The following is an 8,262-nucleotide window of genomic DNA, read 5'->3' as shown; positions in this document are numbered from 1 at the left end:
TTTTAAGAACAAATGAGTACTGTATACACATATATGGACATATAACTAAGCTGTGCAAATATGGTTTTCATTTGTTTCAGCTATTTTCAAAGCCACTGAGACTGTATCTGCGTGATAAACCTTTCAGTGGTTGCTTCCAATTAACATGGAGACAGACAGAATTCATTTGGCCAGCAACAGCAGTCTCCACTTGACTTTCACACTTTAGCTGTTTACACTTAAGCAATTGTAGGATTTCTGCTTTTCACAGCCTTGACATAAATATTTAGTTGATGAATGGCCAGCCAAGCGCTTGTGTACTTGAGATGCTCGCTCGAAATGACTTCAAAATTGTTTTAATTGTTGTGCTGGTGTCACACCCTTCGGGGGGGACTTTGTAAAATCTGAATTGTAAAACCTCCCCCCTAAACCACATATGAGTCTGGGCCAGGGCATGCAGCTCTCCTTCTCAGCACAGCAAGCCACAGACCAAGATTTCATAGTCTCTGCCTGTGAATGGAGTTTGCAGGAAAGGAAGGGGGCTCGGGGGGAGCGCGAGCGCGCGCGCGCAGGGAAACACCCACAGGCTGAATGAACATGACAGGGGAAAATCGCAAGGGTAAATAATCCTCTTTGCGGGCCCTTCACTCCAGCCTGGTGACGCCAGTGATCCTAACAGCTGGGACCGGAGCTGGAGTTGGAGTTGGAACTGTAGCTGCATGGAGCTGGAAGAGTACAGGGCGGGGGAGCATGAAGGACGATACTAGTCGATACCCCTCCCAAAATTTCTCGGCACTCTATCGAAAGGGGGTTGTCTTCTGAACACCACTGAGCTGAGCTGAGCTGAGCTCCCCCAGCTTCTCAGACACTAGCGCTCCAATGACCTCATCTCCTATCATGCCTCTACCCCCCATTGCCATGGAAACCACCCTGTTTTCCCCAGCCTCACCTCGCTAGTGCTTCATGTAGGACGGGTGAAGTCATAGTTTACACAAGGAGTTCATTCTCGTGAGTCGACACTGTAACTACATGGTAGCTAAACATAGGCTAGTGTGTGCTCGTTTGCAGATTACACATTTACTGACTCACGGATACAAGTCACTCACAACTATAAAAACTGTCTTTGAAGTCTTCGCAGACATTGTGTGCAAACTTTAAAACCAACCTCTTTCTTGGCTGAGTGAAGGTAGTCGTAGGAGGAGCAGTAGTATTTGTTTCAATGCAACATAACATAACATGACATGACATGACATGACATGACATGACATGACATGACATGACATGACATGACATGACATGACATGACATGACATGACATGACATCACATCACATCACATCACATCACATCACATTACATCACATCACATATTACACATAATATTGGACTGAGGCTTTGACAGCTGTCTGCTTGTGACTTGAATAATACGATTTATAAAAGAATGCATAAAAAGATGAAACATCTCTATTTTTACCATCTATTACACCATTATTAACAGTTTCTCTGAATTGGTTACCATTCTCCAGAATATGCATCATCTAGACTGTTTTATAATAATAATAATCATTATCCATTACAAGTGATTTGTTATGAAATTGAAGCCATATATGGGCAATTTGCAATGTCTCTCCACAGTAAAAAATGTTTGATACTAAATGTGCTTTGTACATTTGCACCATCGCCACTACTCAGTTGTAATTTTTGAATTGGTGCATGACGACTTGCAGGTTTGCATGTGCAGTATGAGATATTTTATGTTCTCAGAAACTGAAGGCAACACATACAGTATGCAATAAAAATATGGATTTAATTAGATGACTGGGATTGAATTCACTAAGTGACTTTGAATGGTGGACCATTACATTTAATTTCCTAATGAGCAGCCTAGACCTCAAATGTGACTAATTAGAGAAGCTGCACTGCAGTATATAAATCTGGTTTTAGCAACCCGTATATGTTTATTGGCACCCTATGCTATTACACATGGGAACATATGGATGTACTGTAAGTGAAAGTCGCTTTTTGGTTCATTTTCTTGCGTTGACCTAAACAGTCGCCGATTTGTGACTGCATGGTTTACATGGGTGGTATGTGCAGTATGTATGCACTGCCGTGAAGTAGAATAGACAACACTTTCCATCACATCTGCCACTGTAGCTCATCCTGGACTTTTTGTATTCTACTAGTGGACTGGACCTGCACTACCCCACAAGAACACACACACACACACACACACACACACACACACACACACACACACACACACACACACACACACACACACACACACACACACACACACACACACACACACACACACACACACACACACACACACACACACACACACACCTGGACCTTACCTGCACTACCTCAGTCCTGGAACATAAGACAATACAACATGCTGCATACAATGCTACTACCCCATCTACTTTATATAACTATTGTTATTATACTGATACTATTGGTACTGTCACTGATATTTCTATTATTGTAACGTCTACATCTAATTTATCGTATCTTCTGTTTACATGTTAATGTTAAATGTTGAATGTTAAAGGTTTAATGTTAAATGTTAAATGTTCATTGTACTGTATTTATTATTGACCACTTATTGTTACCAGTCCATCACTGTTACCTGTCCTGTCTTGCACTTTATGTCAGTCTGTAAAATGTCAGTCTTGTATATGTCTATGTCCTGGCATGGTATAGAGAGAAAACATAATTTCATTTTCCTTTTATGACTTCTGCATATGAAAGAAAGTGACAATAAAAGCTGACTTGACTTGACTTGAGCAGCTCCGCAGTACCGTTACTTTCCTAAGTGACCCATCAGCAGGGGTTTGTTTGGCCTCTTTTTGCACATTCTGTGTAGGTGCCGGTGTTTGCTTACAGATATGTATTTGTTTTGCTTAACTGCAACGTGTTTATTTGTGGTATAGTGTTGGTGGCTGTGTAGGTGGATAGCTCGTCGCGTTTGTCATTAGTCAGGTTTGTGATTGGATGTTTTGTGTTTTTTTTGAGGGGGGGGGGGTGCAGGAAGAGGGGTGGGGGTGGCTGGTCCACACTGCTACCTAATTGGAGACAGCTGAACACTGGCCCAATGCAGCTAGCTGAGTTGTGCCATTGAGCTCCAGACGTAAAATACATTACAATACAACATGTATTTATATAGCGCAGTATAACCAGAGAGAGTAGAGAGAGAGAGAGGTTCCATTGGCCCATTGTTTCCGGGTTCTATTATTGCAAGGGGGAGGGGGGGGGGGATCCCCCTTTAAGCAGACCTAAGGACTGTTCTATTCAATGCTAGGAGTATTATGACACGCCCCTTTAGGCAGACCGGAACCTGGTCATGTTAGGTGCCCATAGCATGTACATAAATGTACTCTTTATCAGACGATATTGTCCAAAATTTATATATTTTATATTTTTTAACAAAATCATGTGTTAAAATCTGTGTTTCTTTTTTAGTTATCTAATGCCGGCCAGTTAATTATATGTCAGCTTGTACACCTAAATTCTTCCAATCATAAGTGTCAACGGTCATCTGTCAATATTTTTGGGTCATAGCATCTCTGGTATAACAATATGAAGTTGACTCAGAGCCCTTTGAGGGAACACTGCAATAATGGTGCATGTATAGTAATGGAATACACATCCCCACATTCACACACCAGCTCTGGAGGCTGCTGTACGGCACCAATTGTCCAGAGTTCATGTAAGAAAGTGCATTGAGCAGCAGTTGAAAGCTTGATGAAACACCATCAGCTCTAAAAAGAAAAAAATATCAACATCCTTTCAAACCCCAACATAACACAAAAACATTGAAATTGGATATCTTTGTTCATGAATATGGATGACATTTTTATTTTTGTTTCGCCATTTGTTTTGTTAACTTTCAGCATCTCGAAAGAAAGGTTTGTGTTTACGACAGATTTCTACAAAGTGAGCCAGATGATTATATGCTCATTCCAGACGTACAAATTACCCTGAATACTGTTTGTTCTAGCTTGTAAATGCTGACTTTGAGAAGCGCCTCACCGAACTGAGCTCTCTCATTATACCCACGACTACCTTTTGGTGCAGACCAATGTCACATCTGGGACTGCGTCATGTTGTTAGAGTGCACCAGATACAAATAAACCGGAGAAGTCTCTTCAGTTTATTTCTCTTCTTCACACTGGTTTTGTATACAGTATCTAAACACTCACAATATGCACACGCTCGCAAAACGCACACACACACACACACACACACACACACACACACACACACACACACACACACACACACACACACACACACACACACACACACACACACACACACACACACACACACACACACACACACACACACACACTATGGAACTCATACAGTGAAATTGAATGACACATTTCATGATCCATCTTGTATGGTTTAAATGTATCCACAGAAGCACAATATATTTCTTCCATCCAGCTTCCTTTGCCTCAATGTCAGCTTCTGTCCTCCTCTGACTTTCTCTCTGTCTCTTCATTTTCTGCGATGGGTTCAGAAGTTTGCTTTCCAGCCTTTCGGCATTTAAATGAAGGCACGCTTAGCTGCACCTGCTCCAAGGTATGCGTGGTGCCGCTGTTAACTTGTCTCTGCACGGCCACCCACAGTGTATAAATCCTCCAATTTGGCACCATCCTTGCTTATATACAAGACTTGAGCCTTTTTTCGTTGATGAGCAAGGCATGGATAAATGCTTTATTTTACTGTAAAATTAGTCATTGATGCGGGCATGCCTGATTTATATTTGTAATTGTAAATGAGGACGTAAATGAGGAAATAAATAAGTAAATAAATACACTTGATGCACTTCACACTTTTTTTTTTTGGGGGGGGGGACAGGTCTATGAGTGCCTATGCATGTGCTCCTTCACACCACTGCCTCATTGGTACCTAAGGTGAAAAGTTTTACCAGATATTGCTACTTTTACTATTATTGTACTTTACCAAATAAAATGATTAAAAAAAATAGCCAGTTTTGCATAGCGTGTCAATGTAATCATCTTTCAAATGAAACGTTCATGTTTGTCAGTTTTCCCATTCTGAATGCATTCTAATCAGTGTCAGGGCATCTCCTTCAGTTGAAATGTACAGTATAGGGTTTTCACACCTGGTATCTTGCACGCCTGGTATTTTGTATTTTTGGGTATATTGCAAAAAGAACTGGCCGATCTGTCTGGTCCTGGTAGGCTTTTATGGTGTGTCACTCTTTTTTTATCACACACGGTCGTCTAGAGCCCTCCTTAAGTGATAACACCTAGTCACAAGTGTAACTTGTCAGAACTCATAGCGAACCGAACCGAGACCACGTCAACCACGGTCTCAGTACGGTTCGCTTCCAAGGGGTCTGGGTACGCTATGGAGCATTCACATATGCGTCAAAAATGCTGAGTCGCTACTCTGAGTTCGCTTAGGCGGCTGAAAGGGATCAGGTGTGAAACCACTGGTAGAGTAGAGAGTAGAGTAGAGTGCTTTATTGTTGCTATACAGTAGATACAGTGAGATGTTGTTTGGAAGCAACCAAATGATTTTGATGCAAAATGTTATTGCAGTTCACTTGGGAAACAGCCCCATTACCTTATAAATGTATTTTGGAATACAAACCACTTGTTGCATTTCCTAATTCTGTTGGTGAAATGTATTACGGGGTCAGTGGTGGGATGTCAGTCAAAATCAATGGAGGCCCCAAAGGCATTCATCTTGTCTTGTTAGCGTCTGTTCATGATGTTGCCTCCTCCTCGTTAGCCTGGGGTTATGGAACAGGCAGCTCTATACCTGTTGAATGCTGTGCACCAAATCAGCACGAGTGACTGCCAGGACCGTAACGAGACATTTTCAAATACTGGGGTCAAATACTGTGCGCTGTACTGCAAGCTGTACATTTAGAATGCTTCAAACTCTTCAGTTTGTTTTCATGAATCACTGTCTTGAGGATAAATGGGGGTGGCGTATACAGACTGAATTTATCATAGCTTATCATAGATCGATTTGCATCATAGATAAATTTCACATTTTTAAAATAAAATACAGAGGACATGACCTCTGAGTCCTCAATGATAGTTACGGCTATGGTGACTGCAGAACATCTCAAAATAAGGCAATCACTTTTCAATTCATTGTGTTTCAGTAAATACAATGCCTGGGAAGCATAACTAACATTAAGTCCCATGTTTTAAACTGAGAGGTGAATTTTGGTCAGGCAGTTATTCCGGAAATATATAGGCCTATTAATATTCAAGCAATATTAACTGGTTCAAACAAACATAATGGTGAATGTGCAGGTTGTTCAATCACGGCATTGACATTCACCTCCTGAGTAAACAAAATGCTCATTTCCATGACATTCTTTGTACTTTTCTACAAACTGTTTGCTCAGATTTGGGTCCCCTCCTTGTGTAAACATGTTTATAGACATTTGTTTGCTGTGGACAACCCTGTGTGTTTGCGCACTTCTGAATGGACTGTGTTCACACAATGGTGTGTGCACCTACGTATGTGGATGCATTCCTCCTTGGCTTTGTGTGTGTGTGTATATTTGTGTGTGTGTATGCGTGTGTGTGTGTGTGTGCGTGTGCGTGTGCGTGTGCGTGTGCGTGTGCGTGTGTGTGCATGCATGTGTGCATGCATGTGTGCACGTGCCTGTGTGTGTGTGTGTGTGTGTGTGTGTGTGTGAGAGTGGGTGTGTATGAATGCATTCATTTGTATTTCTGTGTGTTTCTGTGTGTGTGTGTGTGTGTGTGTGTGTGTGTGTGTGTGTGTGTGTGTGTGTGTGTGTGTGTGTGTGTGTGTGTGTGTGTGTGTGTGTGTGTGTGTGTGTGTGTGTGTGTGTGTGTGTGTGTGTATGTGTGTGTGTCCATGCGCGCACACGTGCGTGTGTGTCTCCAGGCACCACCTCCTTGGCTGGTGCTGTGCCAGATATGGCTGAGACGTGGCTGAGCGGAGGCTCCTCTCCTGGAGAGAGCAGTACAAAGAGTTGCTTGACGGGCATGCTGGAAGTGCTCTATGTGCGGTCAGGTCAGATTTCACCGCATTCCACACCCACACACCCTTCAGCTGGATCCCCCCTTTTGTGTGCACGCTTACCTCCCTGAATAAATGACAAGCCTCCACGGAAGCGACACACACCTCTTACCGGACTGGATTTTGAATTTCAAAAGGTGGTTGCAGGTTTTTTTTTTCACCCCCTTGAGCTGTACAACATGACGCAAAACACGATGTAATGGTAAATGTATACATCTTGCTAGGCAAGTTTTCCGGCAGGGGTCCAACAAAACCCTTCCCCCCCCACTCCCTCACTAGCTTCGTCTCTACAGTGCTGGATAAGATTTGGCAATGACATCAGTGGACTGATAGTTTCCATTCTTAAAATACAGCATTTAGGCCCTGCCGTGGCCTAATGGTGGGGCACTATGTTACTGTGCCGGCGACCCGGGTTCGATTCCGGCCTGGGTCATTCGCCGATCCTTCCCTGTCTCTCTCTCCCCATTCATGTCCTGCCTCTACTCCACTGTTCTGAAAAAAATAAAGGCAAAAAAATCCATAAAAAATACAGCATTTAGCTGCAATACAGCACTCGCCCCGCCTCAGTGGGTGAGGCCTGTTCCTGTGTGCTGTGTAGGGGCATTCAGTCAGGTTGCATCTCTACTGACATCACACACACTCTTGACCAAGAATACCAGCCATTACCCTCAAGTAGGCGACTTAAACATGCTTTCATGCGTCAATCGATTATTTTGTTAAATCAGTCATAAGACTGCATAGAGTTATCACTCCATGTTGGTAGGATCTTCCAGTTATGTTGGTTATATGTAATGTTTGTATGCATGTACAGTATATCACGAAAGTGAATACACCCCTCACAGTTTTGCAGATTTTTGAGTATATCTTTTCATAGGAAAGCATTACAGAAATTTCACTTGGACACAATGATTAGTGACCTTTTAACAACATATTTAACCGCTTAAATTTCTTGTTCACTCAGAAAAAAACTAAATACAGCCAATAATGTTTGAACATGTACTCACAAAAGTGAGTACACCCCAGATTAAAATCCGGTAGAGAAGGGGCTGTGTTGGCTCGAATCGTCTCGAATTGAAACGAAATGAAAAGGGATGAAAAGGGAGGTCATCAGTGTGCGTTTCAACCTTTCTTTGCATTGAACTTTTACATTTTGAGTCTGCATCTGGCTTAAATAGATTGGTGTGAGATTTGAATGCAATCCTATGGAGAATATCAGGATCTGCTTCAG

This window comes from Engraulis encrasicolus, chromosome 16, assembly GCF_034702125.1.
Source record: "Engraulis encrasicolus isolate BLACKSEA-1 chromosome 16, IST_EnEncr_1.0, whole genome shotgun sequence".
NCBI classification, from domain to species: domain Eukaryota; kingdom Metazoa; phylum Chordata; class Actinopteri; order Clupeiformes; family Engraulidae; genus Engraulis; species Engraulis encrasicolus.
The sequence above is the reverse complement of the archived record's forward strand: the minus strand, read 5'-3'. Positions refer to the sequence as shown.